At 39.6% G+C, this 12,212-nt stretch overlaps 1 pseudogene; it reads left to right on the plus strand.

Annotated features, from left to right (window-relative positions):
• The first annotated feature begins 2,984 nt into the window (after positions 1-2,984).
• On the plus strand, positions 2,985-4,196 carry LOC113929273 (annotated as a pseudogene).
• Positions 4,197-12,212: the final 8,016 nt, after the last annotated feature.

A 12,212-nucleotide genomic window follows, 5' to 3' on the forward strand; every position in this document is an offset into this window, starting at 1 on the left:
TTTTAAGACCTACAAACGGCTAATAGACACAAGCGTAATAACAAACATACCATCTAGAATGTTAGGGTCTTTTCTGTATGCTAACCCTCTTGACTTCTCTAAACTTTATGAAAGGGCCAATGTGACTGTTGAGAGAATCACTTGTTTCTTATTCTGTAGAATTAAATTGGATTTAATCGCCACCTCATATGTAACACATCCCTTTCCCCTTCATCCCCCCACCACATACACTCTAAATTTAATTAAAATAACTGAAATGAAACTAGAGATAATTTGTTTTTTAAACAGACTGTCACATGCTCCATTTACATAAAACCCATTAGTTTGCATTAGATACAAATTAGCTGCTGATATGAATTAAATCACGTATAAGTAGTTTGAAATAGCCGCAGAACCAGGCATTTTAATTAATATAACTGTTAATCAGATTTATTTGTAAGGTAATCAAGACTCTTACTCATTTCTTCTTCAGTACAATAGGCCTGGCGACACTGGCTTTCCTAGAACAGGCCACCATTTCTATACGAATACAAATCCAGGAGGAAGATTGATTAGGTTCTCCGACTTCAACGTGTGCAAATGATGAAAGCATGCCAGCTTAGAAATTATGGCATCAGCAGGATAAACGCAGAATCCCTTCAAACAATTAACTCATATTTATACAATTTATTGGTCACTTGAAATATCCAGCTTTTCTTCCTCCTCCATAACTTAGTCACGGTTTAATTTAAACCGAGATTCTTAAGACCTATGAAATAATTTCCTTTGCTACTATTCTTATTTTGACTAATTTATGCATCATTAATAAGCATTTCATAGTTAATAAGAACCTTCCAGACTAATTAGCATTTGGAATTTAGCAAAAGTGTCTGTTAGTCCACACTCATTTTGTTCCAGGTAACTGAATCTTAAAGTGAATTAATGGACTTAGATTCACATGGTTAGGAGCACAGAAATGAAAACCCACATGCTGACTTCAGGCACAGCTAAATCCAACACTCTAATTAGGTCACAAAAATGAAAATGACTCTTACCATGTCTAGGAATGCTTTTCTGTAGAACTTCTGTTCTTTGGCATGCTCTGCTATCATGGTGGAAAGATGGCTGCAAACAGCTCCAGGCTTCGTGTAAGCTCTCGACAACACCCTTTTTTTTCCCCAAAAGTTCCAGTGAATGTCCCTCAAAATGAGTCTTAGTTGCCTAGATAATTTATGACTCTGCCTATGACAACCACAATGGAAAAGAAAACACAGTTCTCTTAATTAATTCACCTGAGTTACATACTCACCCCTGAAGCTGGAGAAAGGGCCAGCCCCAGCTGAATCATAGGAATTAAGAGTGGAAGGATGTTTTGATAAAGTGAAACATTGGTTGCTTTCCTAAAAATTGATGGGGAATGGGTATTGGCATGGCGAGTGCAAAGAGGAACAGATATCCATTACATTATTGCAGTCCTTGTTTTGATACTAAATTGTCAGTCTTATTCAGCCACCTCATTTAGGCACTGATTTATCAATCAGTAAAAAATCATAGGTCCACAATCAATATTTACTTGCAAAAAACCCTGATGCTAGCAACCACAGGACTTGTAAATGGCATCTATGGATATTCAGCAAATAAAGTACCTATACAGAGAAGACTTCGTCAGCCTTAAATCATGCTGTTGGACACACAGTGTTAAAATATGAATGCTACATTATGTGGGTATTCTGACTGAAGGTTAGAGAGGATAAATGAGACAGGTTTAATTGACTGTAAACAAAAGTCCTGGGCATTTGTAAAAGAAAAATACCACTTAAGTCGTAATATTTAAAATTTTGACATAAAAAAGCAGCATCTCATAGTAGCTTATGAGCCTAAGTAATTGCTTAGGCTCATTGTCCATTCCAATAACAATATTTCATTCCATTGTATCCCATCCCCCTTAGTCTTGAGTGTTATATTTTGTATGACAAATATTGAGACAGCAAAGAACAGGCATTCTTAACCCTTTACATGCTATGAATACCTTTGGTAATTTGATAAAGCATATGAACACCACAGAATCTTCCTAAAAATATTTTTTTAAAAGATTTTTTTTAATTTATTTGACAGAGAGAGTGAGACAGTGAGAGAGGGAACACAAGCAGGGGGAGTGGAAGAGGGAGAAGCAGGCTCCCCACTGAGCAGGGAGCCCGATGCGGGGCTCAATCCCAGGACCCTGGGATCATGACCTGAGCTGAAGGCAGACACTTAATGACTGAGCCACCCAGGCACCCCTAGAAAAATTTATATTAAAAAAATATAGATCAGAGAGGGAGACAAACCATAAGAGATTCCTAATCATAGGAAACAAACTGAATGTTGCGGGAGGGGAGGGGGTTGGGGGGTGGGGGGGGCACGTTAAGGAGGGCACGTGATGTAATGAGCACTGGGTATTATATAAAATTGATGAATCACTAACCTACCTCTGAAACTAATAATAAATTATATGTTAATTAATTGAATTTGTTTTAAAAATTAAATTAAAAAGTAAAGTAAATTAAAAAAATATAGGACAACCACATGCAGAAGAATTAAACTAGACCATTCTCTTACACCATACACAAAGACAAACTTAAAATGGATGAAAAACCTCAATGTGAGACAGGAATCCATCAAAATCCTAGAGGAGAACATAGGCAGTAACCTCTCTGACATTGGCCACAGCAACTTCTCTCAAGACACATCTCTAAAGGCAAGGGAAACAAAAGCAAAAATGCACTTTTGGGACTTTATCAAGATTAAAAGCTTTTGGGGCCCGAGATCTCGCTAGGCTTGGTGGGTCCGTGCAATTGGCCGGGGCCCGCGCAAGCTTACTAGCGAGGTGCGGCGGCGAGGGCGGAGGGCACCGGAGTGGGCCATGACCGTAGCCACCCCACGACGCCCGGAGCCAACCCAGCGTCGGCCTCGCACCGGTCAGTCTTTCCGTAGAGTTGTATGTACACAACATCCTGGAGTCCACCATGAATGGACAGTTGGACCTAAGTGGGAAGCTAATCATCAAAGCTCAACTTAGGGAGGATATTCGACGAATTCCAATTCATAATGAAGATATTACTTATGATGAATTAGTGCTAATGATGCATTGAGTTTTCAGAGGAAAACTTCTGAGTAATGATGAAGTTACAATAAAGTATAAAGATGAAGATGGAGATCTTATAACAATTTTTGATAGTTCTGACCTTTCTTTTGCAATTCAGTGTAGTAGAATACTGAAACTGGCATTATTTGTTAATGGCCAACCAAGACCCCTTGAATCGAGTCAAGTGAAATATCTCTGTCGAGAGCTAATAGAACTGCGAAATAAAGTGAATCGCTTGTTGGATAGTTTGGAACCACCTGGAGAACCAGGACCTTCCACCAGTATTCCTGAAAATGATACTGTGGATGGTAGGGATGAAAAGCCTGCTGCTTCTGATTCTTCTGGAAAACAGTCTACTCAGGTTATGGCAGCAAGTATGTCAGCTTTTGATCCTTTAAAAAACCAAGATGAAATCAATAAAAATGTCATGTCAGCATTTGGCTTAACAGATGATCAGATTTCAGGGCCACCCAGTGCTCCTGCAGAAGACCATTCAGGAACCCCCGACAGCATTGCTTCCTCCTCCTCTGCAGCTCATCCACCGGGAGTTCAGCCACAGCAGCCCCCGTATACAGGAGCTCAGACACAAGCAGGTCAGATGTACCAGCAGTACCTGCAAGCAGGCCGGCTATGGTGCTCAGCAGCCACCCCAGCCGCCCCAGCCGCCCCAGCAGTATGGTATCCAGTATTCAGCAGGCTATAGTCAGCAGACTGGACCCCAATAACCTCAGCAGTTCCAGGGATATGGCCAGCAACCAGCTTCCCAGGCACCGGCTCCTGCCTTTGCTGGCCAGGCTCAACAGCTGCCTGCTCAACCACCACAGCAGTACCAGGCGAGCAGTTACCCTCCACAAACTTACACTACCCAAACTTCTCAGCCTACCAGTTATGCTGTGGCCCCTGCCTCACAACCTGGAATGGCTCCAAGCCAACCCGGGGCCTATCAACCGAGACCAGGTTTTACTCCACCTCCTGGAAGTACTATGACTCCACCTCCTAGTGCACGCACCCGCCTAGTGCACGCAACCCTTATGCACGCACCCGCCCTCCCTTTGGTCAGGGCTATACCCAACCTGGACCTGGTTATCGATAAAGAGGCTCAGCTACACACCTGAATGTAGCTGATAGCGGTTTGCCTCCCAAAAGACTCCAGTACTACTATTTTAATTTGTATTGAAGTTCAGAAATTTAAAAAGCAGAGCATTTTTTATGGTATCATTGTTGCTGTTAATTGAAAGTATAATTTGCTGGAACACAAAAAGATCAAAATGAAAGTTTTTTTCTTCCCTTGCTTAAAAGTGTAGCAGCTGCCTAGTTATTTTGGAACACTACTCTGATGTGCGTAAAGTGATTGCCTTTCTAGCTTGCCTTGTCTGGAGGATATTAAAATGCTAGGTTGAAGTTTAGCCATCTGAACTTGGCTTTTTATTATTAACATGATGTACTAAAATGTTGATCCCTTTGAGAAAATAACTAGGTATTATGTATAAAATGTAACATTGATAGGTTAATAAAGATAATTGAATCGGAAAAAAAAAGATTAAAAGCTTTTGCACAGCAAAGGAAACCATCAACAAAACTAAGAGACAGTCCACAGAATGGGAGAAAATATTTGCAAATGACACTACAAATGGTATCCAAGATCTATAAACGTCTCAAACTCAACACCCAAAAAAACAAATATCCAGTCAAGAAATGGGCAGAAGACATGAATAGACACTTCTCCAAAGAAGACATACAAATGGCTAATTGACACATGAAAAAATGTTCAACATCACTAGGCTATCAGGGAAATACAAATCAAAACCACAATGAGATACCACCTTACACCAGTGAGAATGGCCAAAATTAACAAGACAAGAAACAAGTGTTGGCGAGGATTTGGAGAAAGGGGAACCCTCTGACACTTTTGGTGGGAATGCAAGCTGGTACAACCATGCTGGAAAACAGTATGGAGATTCCTCAAGACGTTAAAAATAGAGCTACCCTATGACCCAGTGATTGCACTACTGGGTGTTTACCCCAAAGATACAGATGTAGTGAAAAAAAGGGGCACATGCACCCCAATGTTCATAGCAGCAATGTCCACAGTAGCCAAACTATGGAAGGAGCCGAGATGCCCTTCAACAGATGAATGGATAAAGAAGATGTGGTACAAATATACAATGGACTATGACTCAGCCATTGGAAAGGATGAATACCTACCATTTGCATCAACATGGATGGAACTGGAGGGGATTATGCTTAGTGAAATAAGTCAATCAAAGAAAGACAATTATCACATGGTTTCACTCATATGTGGAACATCAGGAATAGCACAGAGGACCACAGGGGAAAGGAGGGAAAATGGAATGGGAAGAAATAAAAAAGGGAGATAAACCATGAGAGACTGGACTCTGGGAAACAAACTGAGAGTTACAGAAGGGAGGTGGGAGCCGGGTGATGGGTATTGGGGCGGGCAAGTGTGGTGATGAGCACTGGGTGTTTTACACAACTAATGAATCGCTGAACACTACATCAAAACTAATGATGTACTATATGCTGGCTAACTGAACATAATAAAAATAGAGAGAGAGAGAATGCAAAAGAAACTAATTATATTGAAATACCCAAAAAATGAAATTGTAATAATTCCTCTGTAAAAACTTTTGATAAAAAGGGATACCATTGGAGCATAATAGATGATATTTGAAATACTATAACTCTAATATGGTATGAAAATATCCAGTATTTCAATTGGGTAAAATGTCACCAAGAACTAATACTAATGTGGTTTGTGGACTATATTCACAATTGAAGGAAATGTAAATTTCAGTTCAAGGTTACTGAAAATAAAGATGTAAATTTTCCCATCCTCAAACATGGACTTCTGCCAAAGGACATTTGGTCATGACTTGAAGGGAAAAAAATGTGCAAATCACTGTAATAAGGCATGCTATCCATCAGCTCTTGGACCCTTATTGCAATTTTCTTATTCATCTCTAGTTGATTCCCTGCCATATTTTCACAGTAGCAATTCCCAGTTTTATTACCCATTTCTATCCCAACCTTTCTCTGTGTGGTTAACTTTGCCTCCTCCATTACTTAAAGAACAAAAGAAAACTGTCATTAGTTTCCTTTCTCTATGACCCTAAAATGTTTTGAATCTTCGTTTTCGCCATTTTTCTTGAGTCTAAGAGATTGTAGAAAACCTATGCCTGCCAGTTAATTGGTGCTTAATGAGAGAAATCAAGGAACAAAAAGAAAAGAAGAAACCATTCTAGCAGTCCTGTAGCTAGGCCTCATAAAGAAAGGAGGATGCTATTAAGGGTAAAATCAGAGCTCTGGTGCTCTGTTCCTTCCTGCTTGAACCCCTCGTCCTGAGCTTGCAGGGCCTCACTTTTTCCCATTAAAGATAATAAGGATTGGGCTTGGGTGTGAAACTCCGACAATTCATCTCTTTAAAGACAGAAGATGAGAAGCCATACAAGCTGAAAAGGAGAAAAGCATTTGGATGGGGTACAGTGGGATCCCACAAAGGAGATGCAACTGTGCCTTTCAACATCCTGCTTCTCTTGTACCACCATGCAACACAGGATACCCTAGGTGTAGCTCTTCCTTCCTGATGTTGTCTTTAAGGAACGTTGTTCCACAGTCAAGAAGTTTCTTTTCCTTATTTTTTCTACAGAATATTGATTTTATCATGAAAGAGAATGGATTTGCTTTATAGATGTTTTCGCTGAAATATACGCACTCACAAAGCAAAATGCCTGGAGACCTTTGGAGCCTTTCTTTCCCCTGTAGAAAAAGGAACTGAATGAAATGATTCCACATTCAGAGTTATGATTACCACGTGACTGCATGGGTCCTTTGTTACCCAATTTGTTTGATTCTAAAGACAGACACATTTAAGAAATCCTGGTCACTCATCAAAATTCTGGCCAGATGCGTTTTACAAATAGAAGTTTTGCAGATATAATTCATCATAGAGAAGAGTTTATTTAGGGGACCCATTTTCCCATGTGTTGTAACTTTTAGTCACAGATCTGTTTCTCTGAAGTGTTTGGGCCCACTATAGGAGAAAGACTATATGAAGCTTTTATTTCTGTAGAAACAGAGTATGGTAATCACAACTCATGCTTACTTCTTAAAGTTGGGACCCCCTGGCTAGCCAAAGGACACGTGAAGCTTGTCTTCAGAGCAGGCATTCATTCCTCATTACCCCGGAGTCCTGCATTTAAGATGATTCAGCTATTTTATGTCTCTGTTGCTACTGTACCTGCCTCTACTCGGGAACATTAGTCTAAGCTCCTTTTCTCGATTTCATGCCTCTTGCTTGCTTATTGCTCTACCACCTCCCACATTTTACTACCTTCTGTCTTCAAATCACATGGATTCCACTGACTGGCAATTTCTGCATAAGGCCTTCTTTCAACGTAACTCTCAACTTCTACAGCACTCTACCGTCGCCGGCTGCTGCTTCTATCTTTATGCCTCCTATTCAAACCCTCCAAGGGAAAGGGTGTTTTGTGTCCATCAGTCACACTCCATTTAGGGAGCACGATGCCTAGGGACCTTTGGAGGCTTAACTTGCTTATTAGAACTCTAGGGCCAGGCTACCTTGCAATCTTCCATCGAAGATGGTCTTAGAGTCAAATTGCTGATCCAATCATCAGTTGCCATTGTGGTGGCATTATGTTGCAGAAAGCCTAGCAACAAGAGCACAAGAAGCTACCAGGAATAGATAAGGGGCTGAAACAGGCACTAGATAATGTGTTCTTTTCTATGACTTCAGGGGACAGAGTATGCTCCAGAGTTCTCAGTTTTCCATGCCCACATTTGAGGAGTTTATATCTCCCCAAGAATTTATTTTCTGTTGAAATTAGAAATACTCATTTTCCAAATATGTTCCTTCCATGGCCCCTTCTAGGGACTAACATTGCTTGTCCTACTATTTTCACCTCAGTTCTTTCAATATTGATACTCAGCCACCCTGATAAGAAAATTTAGGAGCTCTTGGAACTAATCAGATTAACTATTAAACTGGCAGTTTGTTTTGATTGTTTATTTGTTTATGTTTGTTGTTAATGTCAGAAGAGTTACTCTTATCTCCCATTTAATTTCCCTAAACATTTCATCCTGGTACTATGCTGCTCTATGTTTAGAACGTGAAAAGCCTGAAACCCATTAGAACCACAGACTATCTTATTCATCATTTTTATCTCTAGTGTGTAGTATCATGTCTGATACAGAGCACATTCACAATAAATATTCCATGAAAATAAGACTAAGCAAAATGAATTAGAACAAAAGTCTGTTGGCAGAAAAATAACAAAGCCAAATACAAATAACTTGATTGCCTGCAGTTTGGGATTATCCAACTAAGTAGGATACATCCACTTAGTTGCATATTCTCTGTCTTGCCAGAGATAGAATTGCAAATTCACCTGTGCAGACTTATGTATGTTTGCATATATTTTGGTGCATATGTCATCAGTCCTTGAACATATACTTTCTCCATCTCTACTTTTCATGCAAAATACACTGGAAATATATTTGATATAAAACTGATGCATTCTTTTCTAACTGGCTGAAATAAATTATACCTGTGGGTAAAACCATAGTATTTTTTTTAGATACAGAAGAGAAACATTTAATTGTGTGTGTGCATGTGGGTGTGTGTGTGTGTACAGACACATGTATATATCAAAAAAGGAAAAGATTAGAAATAATAAAAAGCATGAAAATAAGATTGGTTCAGGAAAATAAATTAGTTTATTCTCTTTAATGTTTATGCAATATGCTATACAGTGCTAGAATAACATGTTTTCCACTGTGTTTGAGCATTAGGTAGCAGGGCACCGTATCAGTAAGGAGATAGACGCAGGCAGCAGTGCCTCGAAAACTCAATCCCTTCACAGCCAGCTGACCTTATGAGTCAGAAGGAAATCAGTCCAGTTACATAAAACATTGGCAGAGCATGTAATAACTGAAGTGGCACTAATAGTGAAATACAGCAAATGCTCCAGGTCCTTTTAATATCAAAAGGAGGTCAAGCTTCCAGATGTTTCCACTGATTCATAAATAATTGACTACTCTTACAGTTACACTGCATTGCAACAGAGTTAGACCATGTGGCTAATACTGGTTTGAGTCGTATAAAACAGTTCAACCAATATTTAAGGAAAACTTAAAATCACCTTAAACATCATTTATTGATAAGGATGCCCATAATATCCTTTTTATACAAATTTGTCTTTCTGCCCAATATACTATTTAGATAGTAAAGCCTGCCAGGTAATGAAGTTATTAAATAGGTGCAAAACTACAAGTCATTCTAGATCCCAAAGACTGTCTTTGAACATTGCCATGTGTGTTGCAAATGTTTATTCTGTTAACAATACTTAAAATCCAGAAATACTATCTGCTGCCCCTCCCTGAGGCTCACATTATTTACTGCATGTCTTTTCTTTTTTAACCTAGTTGTCCAAAAGTCTTTAGAGACTTTTTTTTTCCAAGAAACTAACTGCTGTTGAGTTTTTTTTTTAAATCTGTACTCCCCTGAACAGTCCTGCCCTAGAATTTATCTGTCACACCTCTGACCACATCCTTCTTTAGTCAAGCCTTAATTAGCATTTTGATACTTTCTCCATAAAGATTCACTAAAGATTGATAGCAGGTGCCTGCATAGCTATTTTATATTGAGTGGTCAAGAAAACCTGCATTAAGGTGGAGACATTTAAGCTGATATTTGCATGATTGGAAGTCACGCAAGAGCAAGAAGTAGAGGGCCTTAAGGCAAGAATAAGTTTGACATGGCCAAGGGACAGATAGAAAAGCAGTGTGGCTGAGGAGTACTGAGCAAGTATCATTAGTGGAGAGCAATTGGGACAGGGCATACACTGGCCAACCATGAGAGCTTGGAAAGTCCAAGTAAGGCATTTGAAATGCACTTCCCATGTGATGGGAAAGCACTGTGAATTTTACACAGAGAAATGACATGTAATAATTTATATTTTTAAAAGAACATCTTGGGGTGCCTGGGTGGCTCAGTTGTTAAGCATCTGCCTTTGGCTCAGGTCATGATCCCAGGGTCCTGGGATCGAGTCCCATATCGGGCTCCCTGCCCGGCTCCTGCTTCTCCCTCTCCCACTCCCCTGCTTGTGTTCCTGCTCTCGCTGTCTCTCTCTCTGTCAAATAATAAATAAAATCTTTAAAAAAATAAAAAAATAAAAGAACATCTTACTGCTTAGTGGAGAATGGATTGATTGTGTAAGAATAAAAGTAGGGGCGAGTAGGTAGAAGATTCCTGTGAGGTCAGAGATGAAGGCAGTTAGAACTAAAAAGATTTTAAAATAAAAATAGATTGATTCAGGATATATATATATATACGTATATATATATGTATATGTATATACATATATATATATATAGGAGATAGAATCGACCAATCTTGCTGATAAACTAGATATGGGAGTGAGGGAAAGAGGGAACCAAGGATGACAGTATGCAGTATTTGGCTTGAGCAACTTAGAGGATGATGGTGTTTCAGTCAGTGTCCGTTTGAGTCCAAAGGCAGGAAAAAAACCAAGGACCCAGATCAAGGTAGTTAAGCAGGAGTCCATTTCCTCTTACTCAAGAGAGTGTCAGTCTTTTTGTTCAATCCAGGCCTGCAGCTGATTGGATAGGGCCCACCCACATTAGAGAGAGCAATCTGCTTTATCAGTTTAATTTCATCCAGACAGACCCAGAATAATGTTTGACCAAATGTCAGGGCATCTTGTGGCCCTGTCAAGTTGACATATAAAATTAACCAAAACAACCTATTCAGTATCCATTTCTTAGGCCTTTCATCCTGTTAATATGGATTCAATACAGATGCTTCTTTCTAAGGGCATACATTCCACAGATGCACTGGGTACCATCCCAGTCACCTACTCATTTACTCTCCTGTAAATAAACAGTAAAGATTTCACCAATCCTCCCCCAACTCTGTTTATTTGCATAGTAGCTATATGTACAGGGGAGGTAAATATAGCCAAAAATTTGAGGACAATGAGATACAGGGTTTGAGATGACACCAATACGAGGGGACCTAAAATTCCATCAAGTTCTTCTAATTAGATGGTTGGTTTATGGAGATTGGATCATAAATGTAGTTTGGACCCAAGTCTATTTATAATGATTCTACACTATGGGTAGTTATAATGGTGCGTGCCAATCTGTGATTATTCATAGTTGTTCAACCCTGTGACAAATTACCTAGTCCCTTGAGTACACAATATATACTGTAGCTCCAGAATTCTCACATTGCCTGTCTGATTAGTAGAGTAAGTATAATTATGGAGGAAAGGCCAAGTAAGGGCTTCTGAAACTGCCTACTATACCCACTTTCCTTTGGCCAAAATAGTAACTGGGAAGCAACAGAGCATCTCAGGAGGAATGGTATCACAGAGATTAGTGCCACTATCAAGTCTTCATTGGATTCAGGGATAATATCTTCCATCATCTGGCTCTTAAAAAAAAAAAAAAAAACAGATGGAATGTGGCAAATGACAGTAGACTAATGTAAACTTCACCAGATAGTACTACCAGTCCCAGCTGTCATGCTAAATGGGTCCTTACTGGAGCAGATCTACAGCCTCTCTATTTTGGTGTGAGGCTATTGATCAGGGGGCAAATGCTTTCTTCTTTAACCCAAACAAGAGAGAAGAAAAAAACAATTTGCATTCACATAGCAGTTGTAGTTTCTGTTTTTCATAGAAACACAGTCATAGGGAAAAAAGGGGGGGGGAGAAATATAGTCATAGGGATATGGTCATCTTTCCATTCTACAGAATATCAGCTCGTCCACTGTATTTATGACATCAAACAAATTAGATCTGGTAAGAAGTAGAAATCACTCTGGACACCCTAATAAAACACTTCTGTGTCAATGAGAGCAAATTAAACCCCCAAAAGTCTGTGGGCCTGCCACATGAAAGAAGTTTTAGGGTCCAGGGTCTGGTGGCATGCTGGGTTATGCTCTCCCTCTAAAGCAAAAGAGTTGTTTCACTTTGCATCTCCTACTAAGAAAGAGACGCAGCAATTGGTGGGCTGCTGTAGATTTTGAAAGCAAAACACACTGTGT

Source organism: Zalophus californianus, chromosome 5 (genome assembly GCF_009762305.2).
Source record: "Zalophus californianus isolate mZalCal1 chromosome 5, mZalCal1.pri.v2, whole genome shotgun sequence".
Lineage (NCBI taxonomy): Eukaryota > Metazoa > Chordata > Mammalia > Carnivora > Otariidae > Zalophus > Zalophus californianus.